At 40.3% G+C, this 13,271-nt stretch overlaps 1 non-coding gene across 1 annotated transcript; it reads right to left on the bottom strand.

Moving 5' to 3' along the window:
* Positions 1–881: 881 nt before the first annotated feature.
* Positions 882–955, bottom strand: TRNAI-AAU (transfer RNA isoleucine (anticodon AAU)). Its single transcript has one exon. It is a non-coding gene; the product is annotated as a tRNA-Ile (tRNA).
* Between the last annotated feature and the right edge of the window lie 12,316 nt (positions 956–13,271).

Here is a 13,271-nt window from a genome sequence, read left to right as displayed (position 1 = left end):
CCGCTCTTCGAGCTGAGTCTGTACCGAGTCTCAGTACAAGAGGGGACATGGAGGTCCTAGAGCGGGTACAGTGGAGGGCAGTGGGGGATAGCTGAGGAACCGGAGCGTCTGTGCGTCTGTCTTACGAGGAAAGGATGAGGGGGTCGCGCCTTCCCAGTCTCGAGAAGAGACGACTCAGAGGTGACCTTGTGTCTGTGTACAAGTGTCTAAAGGGGCTTGTGCCAAGAGAATGAATGGATCCACGCTCTTCTCGGAGGTGCCGACTTCTGGGATACGAGACAACTGATGCACAGAAAGTTCCACCTGAACATGCGGAAGAACTGAGCTGTGCAGGTTACCGAGCACTGAACAGGTTGCTCAGAGATTGTGGAGTCTCCCTCAACTGGAGATATCCCAGAACGGTCTGGACGCAATCCTGTGCTATGTGCTGTAGGACAAGTCAGTTTAGCAGGGAGGTTGGAAGAGTTGTGGTCTCCTCCAAAGTGACCCGTTCTGTGAATGTGCGCTCCGCCACTCGCTCCCACCGAGCGGCGTTTCAGGCGGCGGAGCGGGTGTCACGCGGGAAGCACAACCCACACGGCAGAAAAGAGCCCGAAGGGGTCACCCGAGCGCGCTGTAGCCGACCCCGAGCTCTGCCGGGGCCGGCCGGGCTCCATCAGCCGCAGTCGCGCGATGAAGCTCGGTCCGTGCTGCAGCCGCTCTCGGCGCTCGATCCCGCACAGACAGACAGACAGACAGACACACCCCCCCACCCCCCGGCCGTGCACTTGTGCAAAGATCACGCCGCGTCTCAGCATAACCGCACGAGGTGGATGGGAATCGCTGGGACAAATCGGAGACGAAAAAAAGACGGGAAAGAGACAAGAAAATGGAAATACCTGTGGCCCGTACGGGGATCGAACCCGCGACCTTGGCGTTATTAGCACCACGCTCTAACCAACTGAGCTAACCGGCCACCTGGTAATGCTGCCGTCTCTGGGAGGAATAAAGATAATCCTATGCCGACGTAGTGAGGGCAATCAACTGGGCGAGGAATCTCCTCGTCCCCAGGAGCGCCGGAGCCGGACCCGCGCGTATAGAAACAAACGCTTATCTCCTCAGAAAAACCAAAAGCAAATTGGACAACTTTTCATTGCCTATAGAGAGATGCAGCGCCTGGTAGGGAACAACTGTAACGCGGGATTGGGGACAACTTCGCCTCTAAGTCAATAGACTGATACTTCTTCAGGTTTACTAAGATATGATTCCAGTTTCTTTTAATTAAAATATTTGAACATTCTTTAAAAGCATCTACTATTCTGTTTAACACACTACTAAGATTTTGTTTTGCACGAATAAAAAATTCACTTTTTCCTGGTGTTTTGATTTTTACTACATTTGCTGCATAGAAAAGAACTTTTCTGCTCACCTTTGAAGCCTACGTTAAAGCACAGGATATCTGTTTAGCAAGAGACAAACATCGGGAGCGGGGACAGGGAGGGGAGCTCTCCAAAATGCAGGTTTTTGGAGACAGCTCGATGAGAACACAGCCCCTGCTCTCTCCCCGGGCTCTTCTCTGTGCCGGGCTGGCGGTACGGCGGCTCTCCCCATCCCGCAGTGGCGCGCAGGATCCGCCAGGGATCAGGCCATCACCGGGGATGAATCTGAGCCCGCCGGGGCGCTGCTCCAGCCACAGGAGGAGGCTCGGCAGCAGACAGGGCTCGCCGCTGGATTTATGGAGCACGTCTCTTATCCCAAGGGCTCCCCTCCTTAACCCCTCCCCGCCCTCCCTGGGGAGTCGGGACGCCAATTGACACCTTCAGGCGAGGTATTTCGGGTTTTATTCTAGTTTGCGCAAAGCAGGGAGCTGGGTGGTATCCCACAAAAGTCTAGCCCAGTGATCATCAAAACTTTACACTTGCTCTACCTTTTAACAAACAAAGGCATCAGCATTCCTCGGTTACCAACTACGTGAGTTTTCTATTAATTAGTATTCAAACCACTATTTGGTAGTAGCATCTCGCTTCTCATGTAATTAGTCCGCAGGCGCAGTTCTTTTTTTTCCGGTTGAGGCTGGGGTCCCTTCTGGGTAGGTGGCCAGTGGGTTGTGATCTCGCACTGCCGAAATTACGTTTCCCCTAGTTACCGCTCCATTCTCTTGACTTCAGCCCTGGTGGCTCTCGTCCAGACAGCCCGTTCACCTTGGCATTGTCTTTCCTTTTCCTTAAAAAATAAGATTATCGGAGGGTGCGACATCCACGATCCTCACCTGGGCGCGCACCTGGCGGGCAGGGGCGGGGCGCTGGCACGCCGTGCACACTGCGCATGCGCCCCCCCCCGGCCGTGCCGTGTGCAGCGGGCCGCGGCGCGGGGCCGGCGCGTGCGCGGTTGCCGGGGCGACTGGAACACAACATGGCGGCCTGAGGGGAGCGCCGGGAGCGGGGCCGGGTCGGGCCCGGCCGCTCATCCGCCAGCCCCGACACCGGCGGGACGGCGCGGGAGGCACAGTAAGAGAGTACGGGGGAAGGCCTCTGGCCCTTTCTGAGGGGTGGCGCGGGCCCGGGCCCTCCATGGAGGCTGGCGGTCTCCGAGGGGGCTGTGGATGCTTTTGCCGGCCCTGGGAATGCCGATCCCGCGGCCCGTGGGCATCTCCCGGGTCTCGCATGGCCATGCTGGTCTCTGCGTTCCACTCCTCAGCAGCAGGGAAAGAATGGGTCTTTCTCTGGGCTCCTGCGGGGCATCACCCTGGCTGCTAGTCTGTGCGAGTGCTTTCTCAGAACTGCTAAGTTTTCCTGGTTCAGCACGCCTTGCCTTCCATTGCTTAGCATCATGCCGTGTTACATCCTGCACATCTGGCGTGTCTCTGAGTGCAGTAATTACGTACCATGGCCTTGAAGCTCAACTTCTTAATTTCTGCTTCCTTCATTTCTTTGGTTATTTTTTTCTTCCCACGTGTATCAATGTTATACTTAAACACCATAGCTTTTCCTTTCTCGGTATCTTGGCATCTTTGTAACAAAGTGTCTGCTTTAGATTTCATAATATCCTCTTTTGACTACTGTAGTGCTGTCTTTTGTGTCATTTTGTATTGAATTCTTTAATTCTAAATGATTATTAATTTTCCACGCTCTCTAGTTACAATGATTGGGTGTTGTCTTTGAGTTCCATCACTTGCCCATAATTTCTATTTAGATTGTTCCTTATTTCCTGGGCTCTCAAGCCTCTTGCACATTAAATTCTTATTCTGTTGAATAATTCATGGCCACTTTTTTGGAGTGTTGGATGAGTTCATATTGCTACAACTTGTTCTTCCCAACCTTTATTTCCCTTTCCACTAATGATTCTAAGCTTGAACATCTGTGTGTCCTGAAACAGAGGGGAGAGAGGGCAGAGATTAGTTCACATCCATGGTTACAGATGCATGAAACAACTCTACCCAGTGATCAGGTCTCTTTTATTCTTCAGGGTTCTATGCAACAAATGTAATTGGAACACTTCCTTTAATTTATCCTCAAAGCTTTCAGTCTTACAATGCTCATAAAATTTTTAACCTTTCTTTCAGTCTACATCTTTGACTACAACAAATTCAGGTAATCCTAACTGGTAGTAAGTTTTGTTTTGTAGCTGTACAAATTTTCATAGCCTAAAGTTGCTCTGACCTGGCTTTTTTTGTTCAGCATGTGTTTGAAGTCTTTCGTTTTGGTGGGTTCTTTTCATCATGATCAGGATGGTGCTGAAGTGGGTTTTTAAGAATCTCCAGAAATCTTGGCTTGTGAATGCAAAATTAAAATTTGCTAGTACATCTGAAGTCTAAATTTTATTTCTTCTTATTCTATATAAACTTCTATGCTGCTGTTCTTACAATGTCTGATTTTCTTTCAGCTGCTGATTAAACAATAACTAACTTGTCATGTGATCATTATCATTTTGTCCCTAGGAAAAAACCCCTCGTATTTTAGTGACCTCTTTTGTTCAGAGTTTACACATTGACTTTATTCATCAAAGAGACATTTCAAATAATGCAATTTTCATTCCTGATTCCACCCTTTTTTCTGTCAGTTGAAATTATCCAGGCCTTTGCTTCATTCTTTTAACTGGGTGGATCTCATAAGTGCCAGGTGAAAGCCTCAGTTGTTGGTTATGTGTGGGGTATTTATTTTGTCTACAGAGCTCTCTGTTGTGAAAGAATTACAATAACAAGTTTTACAGGCTTATGTGGAAAAGATCTTCAGTGCTGTAAGAATGTTCTAAAATGTGTGAAGGATTAAGTCCTTGTACCATATCAGAATTCTGCAATTTAAAATCTAAACAACTCAGGTTGTTTTGAACTCTCCACTCTCATCTGGACTTCTCTTGCATGTGTAAAATACATTTATAGAAGAAAATATATAAACATAACCAAATAGTATAAGCATATACTATCTGACTTGTTTAAATACCTGAAGATATTTTCAATAAATTTGTACAAGAATGCTTTTCCTGGATTTCTCTGCCCAAGTACTTTTTAATGCCAGAGAATCAATTACTTGCATTTAAGAAAAAAAAAATCAGAATAGCCATTTTCTAGAATAAAATAATAAATCAACAGATAGCTAACTTTTTTTTTTGTGTCTGTCTTGTGTATATTTTGGCCCCAGGGCTGGCTCTGACATGATAAGAACATGTAACACAGCCAGTGTGTTGGAGGGTATCAGTTGCTACCAAAAATTGCATTTACACTGAATTCTGAGAGAATAGGATTTAAGTAGTCTGAATTTAAAATCTCCATCTTATATTTAGCAATTTAGATAGGAAATTAAAACTTAAGGTGGGGATAGAGAACATGGTGATTTTTCCTGACAAGATGTTATTTCTTCAGTCTTAATTAGTGAAGGCTGAGGGTCAGCCCACCTGAAGCACTAACCAAATTACCAAATTACAGCCAAAACAATTAAACTGTCCTGTGGTCTCCTCCCCATGTTGGAGTCTGTTAGAGATTGCCTCCTTTACCCACAATGAGTTTTTGTGCTTTTAAAATAGCTCTACATGTAAATTGTCTCTGTTGGGTGTATGAGATGGTTTATTTTCAATTACTCAGCTATTTCCAATTTCTCAAATTTAGATGGCCTAATTAGTTAGTTTATGATTCAGCATGATTGATCATGATCAGAAAACAAAAGCAGCAGATGATAAAAATGAGAAGAGCACCTGACAATTCTCATCTAAGTGCTGCTACTGTATTGAAGAAAGAGGGGTTGCAAGGGGAAGGTTTCTATAATGAAAATACAATCATATGGCTCACAAGGAAAGAAAACACTTTTTTTTGTTGTTTGGGTTTGTGTTTTTTTTTACCAGAAGCAAGTATGGAAGCTGGGGAGATGAAAAGAGAATAAGAAACACAAATCGATTGTTAGTTGGAAGACAGCATTAGAATGTCCCTGCCTAAGTAACTTTTCCCTCTGCAGAATTTCTTGGCAGGCTTTCTCCACTGTAAGGCTGTGTTTATACTTGTAAATTAAACATATCTGGAAATCTTCTTGGACACAAAGAGCAGCTGGCATGAAATAGCCCTCATCTCTGCTAGTAAATTCTCTTATCTTCCAAAACAAGGCAGCAGGACAGAAACTGCTTGAGCACTGACCTTAGAAGGAGTCCTCACAGCAGGCAGGGAAGGTGCCCCACAAAGTGCTGATTGTCACAGGCCATGTTCCTGCCAGGTGCTGTTGTCACAGTAACTAATAACAGGCAGCTACACTGAATTTACTGCTATCACAAAGCTTGAGACTCCCAGTTATTCTCACACCCATAAAGGGCTGAATATGATAAAAGAGGTTTTCTGCCCTGCCTCCCTCAAAATGACTGGGTTTGCATCTTTCTTGAATAATAAGACCCATGTCAAAAGCAACAGCAGCATAAAGCTAACCAGAATTGGATTTTGCTCAGGTGAAATTACTGAAAAAATTATCAAGGATAGAATCTGTAGGTGCTAAAAATAAAAGGAAATTGGAGGATGAGGTGGGTGAAGGGAACTAGGCACTGGGATTGGTAAGGAACAGTTAATCACAAAGCTGAAGGAGAATAAAGGAGGAAAGAAAAAAGTCAATTCTGATGGAAATTAGAAGACCTGAAAATTAATATAAATAAAACCTTCTTTGATAACCCATATCTGCTTCATCCCTTAAAGTTCTGCAGAATTAGAATTGACTGATTTTTCACATTTTTTATTTGAAGCAATTAATTATCAAAGCCAAATATTACTTTTGGCCCAGTGGAAATCTTATATCTGAATTTAATATGGGAAAAAAGCTTTAAATTCAGAAACTGTTTTGCTTAAAGTAAAATATGTTAAAAAAAAACCAAACAAACCAAACAATACCTCCACAAAAAACTCCAACAAATAACCCTCATGTTGGAACAATGATTCCATGATACACTTAGTTTCCAAGATAATTTTGTTTTCAGTACATTGTAAGTAAAGGGAGTTTTTTGTTTTGTTTTAGTGAAAGAAGCAAAGAATAAATTCAAATATGAGTTGCTAATATGATACAACATTAAAAAAGGTAGGAAGAGCTGTGTGGAGAGCCATCTTATCTCTGAGCTAGGAAGTGGTAGTTTATTGTCTAAGAATTATTGTCTATGACTTTCTGGAATATATATTTCTGTAATCTGGGCAGCAAAACTTCATTTGCTGTTTTTCATTTTATTTTCTCTCAATTTACATGTTAACAAAATACCTCTTTTATTTGAAAGTTTTCCATTAGTCAGCATTTAACAAGTAAGGATTGATACACAGTCTGCATAATAATTTCAAACATACTGAAACAGTGTTTTTTGTTTTTAAAATACCAGTTGCTAAGATAAGGAGAGGGAATATTTTCTGATGTTCTGGAGAAAGTGAGTCTTTGGGAAGGAAGTACTATGGAAGTAAACACATGAAGCAACATTTTGAAAGGTATGCATAATTAATCACAGAAATTGTACAGAAAACCATGTTTAAATTCAGTGAGGGAATGCAAAATTAAGACTAAGTGAAGCTTTTTAAGTACACATGAATTAGAAAGGTTTGCATGTGGTACAGAAAGGGAACTCTGCCTTCCTGCTTGGCACTGGGGGGTTATTTCCTTGAGTACTGTAATTGATGTCACCCCCTGTATTAAATGGGGCCTGGCCACTGGGTCGAGGGTGAAACGATGAATGAGGTATAAATAGTTGATTTCTGCCTTGCCAAATGCACTGAATATACTGGTGCTGTTTTTCTTTTATCTGTAAATAATGATTGGAGGAAATGTGTCAGTCCTCTTCTTGGGTAATACTTTTTTCATCCTCTTTAAGTACTGTTGTAATGCGGGTTAAAACCAGTGCATTTATCCATAGTCGATATATAGCATTAGTTCTCCTTCATATTTGCATTTATATTTACACCCATTGCTCAGATGTTATATGGTCACAAAATAGGTGCTTTTTATCAGTTAGGAAAGTGGAGGAGAGGGCTGTGTGGAAGTAGACATAGACTTGACATTGTCCTCCAAGTATAGAAGTGCCAACCAGTGCCTCTTGGGTTACTGATTTTATATTCTCAGTTAAATATATCAAGTTCCTAATGAAATCACTGACAATGACTCATTTGTACATACAAAGTGAAATGGGACATTTTGCTCTTAGGTGAGATTTCAAAATGTAACTCAGAGCTTCAAAGAATATCAGTTAAAAAAAGAGAAATATCTTCAAGTAATGTGGTTCTGATTCTCTGTTATATTGTTAGAGATCTGTTGGTCCATTTATACACTACCTACAACTGACAGAATTGTACACTTTATGATTAAAACAGTATTTATTTAATACTATTATTTAATTATATTTAGTATTTAAAATATCTGCTTAACTGTATCAAGGGCAGATGTATACAACTCAGTGGAAAGGCACTGCAGACTCTGTTATCTTTTCATCTAAAACATCTTTTAGGCCTTTAACCCTTTGATAAATCGACTGACAAATTCTTTTGATGAAGTGAACTCTTTTAACATTATTTTAAACAGAACCTGCCCATACATGGTATTTCTCCTTGTTTCAAAGTGGAAAATATTGTTTTGGTGTTTAGCTGTACGTCTGACTGGGAAAAGACGTATGTCCTGCTCTGATCATTCAATAGTGTGCAAAGCTCTTTGTTTCCTGCTTCCTCCCAGAGTTTCTGTAGCATGGGTTTTTTGTTTATTAAAGCCTAGGAGGGCAATGAAATAATATACACAATAATTGAATAGTGTCTATTTTTCATGTAAGAGGTTTCCATCAAAACTTAATTTTAAACGTTACATTTGGCAATGCATCCCACTGAGCGATGTTTGGAATGTATGCTACAGCAGCACAGAGTAAACAGTATCATCCATACTCCTGTGCAACACAAAATTCCTGCTGGGAGCTCCTTGGTATCCTAACTGGTGTCTGGGGCACAACACACTACTACTTTTCTTCTTGGGGTAAGCCCAGCTACTCCAAACTGCAGGAAGGAATAAAGCCATTTACTAATTACTGATCTGCTCAATAAAGAAACAGGAAGGAAACAATTTATCAGGCCCTGCATTTGAAAGTTCAGTGACAGACTAAAGTTCTGACAGCCTCATGGCAGGGGAAAAAGTCAGCTATAGTCCAGTCCTTGGCTGCAAAACAGTCTTCCTCTTTTCTGTTTAATTCAACCTTAGTATAGAACAATGAATAATCTGAGATAAATACAAGCATTAAGGAGGCTGACTCCACATCCTACTATCTTTATGTTTACATCAAGTTGTTTTGTATGCATGGTGCATTGATTTCTTTCTTCTTTATCCCTGTATTTGAACAATATCCAGTAACTTTTGGGTCTAGAGAAAATATCCAGAGAACTTTTGGGTCCGTAGATGCTTAACCAGCTTTTTGAGTTTGAAACACATTTCTCAAAATCTGAAGTCTACATGTCTGCTGTTGTTAAGAAAGTCTGATGTAGCTCTTGCTTTTTGTGTCTCTTTTCCAACAGACCAAAATATTTCAACATCAGTATTAAAATGAAAATCTAAATATATGTTAAGCATAGTTAAATTTCACCTCATCATATGTAAGGTTTGCTGGTGCTTTCAGTCCAGTCAGTGCTTTAACTGTGCACCATGGCTCAGTTCTCTGGTTAGGCACACTCAGAGCTTAGCTGCTGAAATAGCCTCTGGTACTTAAGGATCTTGGCTCGACTTATCAGATTGAACTAGGGATCAAAGCCAACTATTTGGCAGTATCATTTCACAGGCAACTTTACAGACACCCTGTGCAAGCAGCTGAAGTGTAGATCTCAGAGTCAGGCAGTAGCTGAGCTATGCTTTTGGAAAGAGGTGTCAGTGCTAAAGTTGGGTTCCTTGCGTCATTAAGCACTTCAGTGTCTTCTGGGGACATGTTCTGTCTCCCAGAGTGATCACGTTTTATGACAGCATTTACTCCATTACTGCATGGTCCATTTCATCACTGTGCAACAGCAGACATATCCTTCATTATTCAAATCCTTGACACAAAACTTGTTGACTGCTCTGAAACATTTTTTCTTGCCCTTCAGGCTGTCTTACTTCTCTGTTGAAGGCTGTACAAGCAGTACACTGTTATTGCCAGTCCCGTTTTCTGCAGATACGCGGGACGGCGCTAATCGTGTCAGCAGCTTGGCTTTCTGCAGCCCTTAGCCTCAGCTGCTGTGCTGTTAACCAAGGGTAATCCAGCCTGCTGAGCTCCTGCAAGCTGAACTGCAGATTGTACCCTCAACCTTTTACTGGCTGGCTTAATACAACATTGCAGGGGAGACGGGCTGTAATGCAATTATCTTACAAGAAAAACTGAAGACCTAAAGATGTCTGCCTCTGCAGGGCAGTGAAATGGAAAATAAAGTGTCAGATGTATTACATCATGATTATACTTTAAATTGCTGTTGTCAGCAAAATAGTGAGTTCAGATACACATTGCCATGCAATAGAACACTACTGGAGTTCTAAGTAGAAAGTATTTTTACATGTAGTGCAGTGGCTTCCCTCTCTTTTGTTCTAAGCTTGTATCAGTTAATTTACTGGAAATTTCTTGATACTGAACAGTGTGATATGCCCAGAAAACATGCCTTCAAAAAGCTTCATTGAATAAATCTGTTGGCTTCTGCAGTGGGTGCTTTGGATAGCATAAAGTAAAACTATGATACCTCAGATGTAAGTTTAAAAACTTCCATGAGACAGCATCAATTAAAAATGAACATGTCCATTTTAATACTGATTAAACTGTTTACTTTTTTCCTACATTGTGGACAAATCAATGTGCAAGTTTTATTTCTAGCTTAAAGTCTCCTTATTTGTTTCTGCAGGGATGAATACCCTGGCTCCCTTTCACTGGTATGTGAATTTATGGCCATGACTATTTATGAGCTGATAAAAGGTATGTAGCATATGCTTAAGAAACATAAACTGTCCTTGTGTAGATCACTAGTGAAATTAATTATTTTTCACTTGGTTGTTCACTGTGACAGATTATAGAACTCACAGGGAATCTTGTGCTGTACTGCTTTATCCTTTATTTCTTGCCAGTGGAATATACCCAATTGTTTAAGGCAAAGATAGATGCAGTCCATAGCCATCTATTCTACAGTCAAATGACCTTGACTGCAAAACACAGAATAATTGTTTTATGTTACAAAAAATAAAATTTAAACAGATTCTTTGTTAGGTCAGGGCTATTGCGAGTTATTAAGAAAATTATTCCCATTTGTTTCAAAACTATTGAATCAATGAATAAGGAATTTTAGTTTTTATACCTTGTAAAAAGGTATAAACTTTCACTAAGTTTTCTTTATAAAATAACATTCTTCCCTCATACCTCCTATATTTAAAAATTCTGGAGCTGTTCGTCAAAGCAAGTCAGAGATCATAAAGCGTAAGGAAGAGTTCCTCCAAAAAAATTTAGAACAAAGCTGATTTAAAACAAGTTCTTATATAAACAGTAAAGAATTGGATACAGCAAATGAAGAGATTTACAATTCATGAGTAAAAGAGGATTTAAAAAAATGAATAATTAAGAATTTGTAATGTCTTAACACTTGGGAGTTTAATTTAAATAACTGAACATGCAAGTGTCATTAGCGTAATACAATAAAGACTTGCTCCTGAACATGACATTGGTGACACTGACTATTCAGATCTCTAACAAAAGGAGTAACTCTCTTTCTGACCTAGATAAGAATGTGAGATTAAAATTGAGTTATTTGCTGATTGCTGAAGTAGATATTAGATATTAGTGTGTACTACTTTTAATAAGACATTTTGGGTTTGCTATATTTATCATGGTATTCAGATGGAAATGACAATCATCATTTCAGTATGTTCTGATTTTTTTTACTATTTAAAAATACAAGTTCTTTCAAAGTTTTCCAGATGATGATTGTTTTAACACCACTTAGTTATAGTAAACTACTTTTCTATGCCATGGTGAATCAGTTCAAAATGAAATCTGTGTTTAATAGTTATCTGAAATGCTGCAGTTAGGGATTATCTGAACATTCATCTGGGTTTACCTGAACTTCTATAAATTTGTTGATTCTTCTTTATGGTCTGAATTTTGAGTCTGGACTGTGTTTACCATGATGCCTTATTTTTAATGTTGTATAAGGTAGTGGCACATGGGGTGGACCTTGTCAAATCATAGAGTATAATAGGAAAGTGAACTGAAGTGGACTGAGAATGAATTTTTAATTTGGCAAGGAGTATGGAGACATTCTGTAATTAGGGGGACAGCTCACTGTAATGCTACTAATGTGGAAAGCTGATAGTTTTGTGTTTTTTCCTTAAAAAAAACAAGAGATCCATGTTACTTCAATCAAGCCTATTTGTCTTTACACAAAGTCATAATTGTCTTGCTGTTAATTTATAGCAGAAGCATTTAATAACTGAAAAACAATCTTGCCCCTTATTTAATCAACAGCAGTTTGGTAATTTAAAGAATGAAAAAAGTGGCTGAGAGAGAGGTGTGGAGGATTTCTCAAAAGAAATGATAGGAGCCTCAAGTGCCACTGCCTTAGGATTCACTGCACCATTACTGCCAAATAAGGTTTCTCCAGTGATAAATCTGGAAGCAGAAGAGCATCTGCTCCAGATTTTTCTAGTGACATGTAATGAAAAAGCAATTGAGCATGACTTCTTTTTATGAAGGCCCAATTCCTTAAATAAGAATAATAATCTAAATTGATTTGAATAGCTGCATTTTCTAATATCTTTTCACCATAAATGACAAAAGTCCTGATGTTGAAAGCACCATTTATCTCTATGGGGGCACTAGTACTACAATTCCCAATGTAAATGGTACTGTGTTCCAAGTGCTTTGTGATCTAATCCTGCTCAGTGGATTATGTGGCTGCCTGGAGGAGCACTGTAATCAGCTGGGAACACAAGTCTGGCTCTGGGGCTCTGGCCTCAATGAGTTACTGTCCTGATAATCCCCCTCCTCCTCCCAGCCAATTACTCATACTACTGTCATCACCAGATCAGTACCTGCTTTGTTTTTCAAAAATGTGATCGTTTCTGCCTCCCTTGATGGCATTGCAGCGTTACATAAAGGCATTACAGCAAGATTAAAAGGCCTTTGGAGCCTATAAAAGAAAAAAAGCTGAGCAGTTACTGAATGGCTCTGAAAAATAGATAAATTTTATAACTGTAATTATTGCCTAACAGCAAGCTAAACAACGTAGGTTAGCCTTGAATTTGCAATTCAGATGTGAATCACAGTCTTTTAACTGTTGTGGTAACTTGAGGTGATTGATACAAATCTTAAACCTGAAGGACAATTACTTTGAGTAGAGAGGAAATGAGATATTTAGAAGAACTTGGGGAAATAGATACTGCAAGTAATACATGCAGTAAAAACTAAGGCATCTTACAGAGTATTGAATTGACATTTGCTAGTTGAGCTATTCTGGTGCATACTGAAATATAAATTATGTCAGAAGTCAAGTGGAAAATGAATTACAAAGCTAGCTATAGATGACATATAAAAGTAGCATAATTAAAAAAGGTGATATCAATGCACCTCTGGAAGCTGAAGACTGATATTTGTATTCTATTTGTTCTTCACGAAAAAGGACACACAACTTGAAATTTTATTCTAGGAAGGAGAAAGCCATTGCCTTAAAAACAAAACAGGAACAACATGTAACAGCTATGCAAATCTCTAGTTTGTGTATATTGGTAAAAGACCTGGTTCAGCAACAGCTTTACAGCAAATGTACCATACTTTTATTTCAGGGTCTTCTCTAGGCAGAAACAGAATTGTCTGGGGCA

The sequence above is a fragment of the Agelaius phoeniceus genome, chromosome 6, assembly GCF_051311805.1.
Source record: "Agelaius phoeniceus isolate bAgePho1 chromosome 6, bAgePho1.hap1, whole genome shotgun sequence".
In the NCBI taxonomy this organism is placed as follows: Eukaryota; Metazoa; Chordata; class Aves; order Passeriformes; family Icteridae; genus Agelaius; species Agelaius phoeniceus.
The sequence above is the reverse complement of the archived record's forward strand: the minus strand, read 5'-3'. Positions and strand labels throughout refer to the sequence as shown.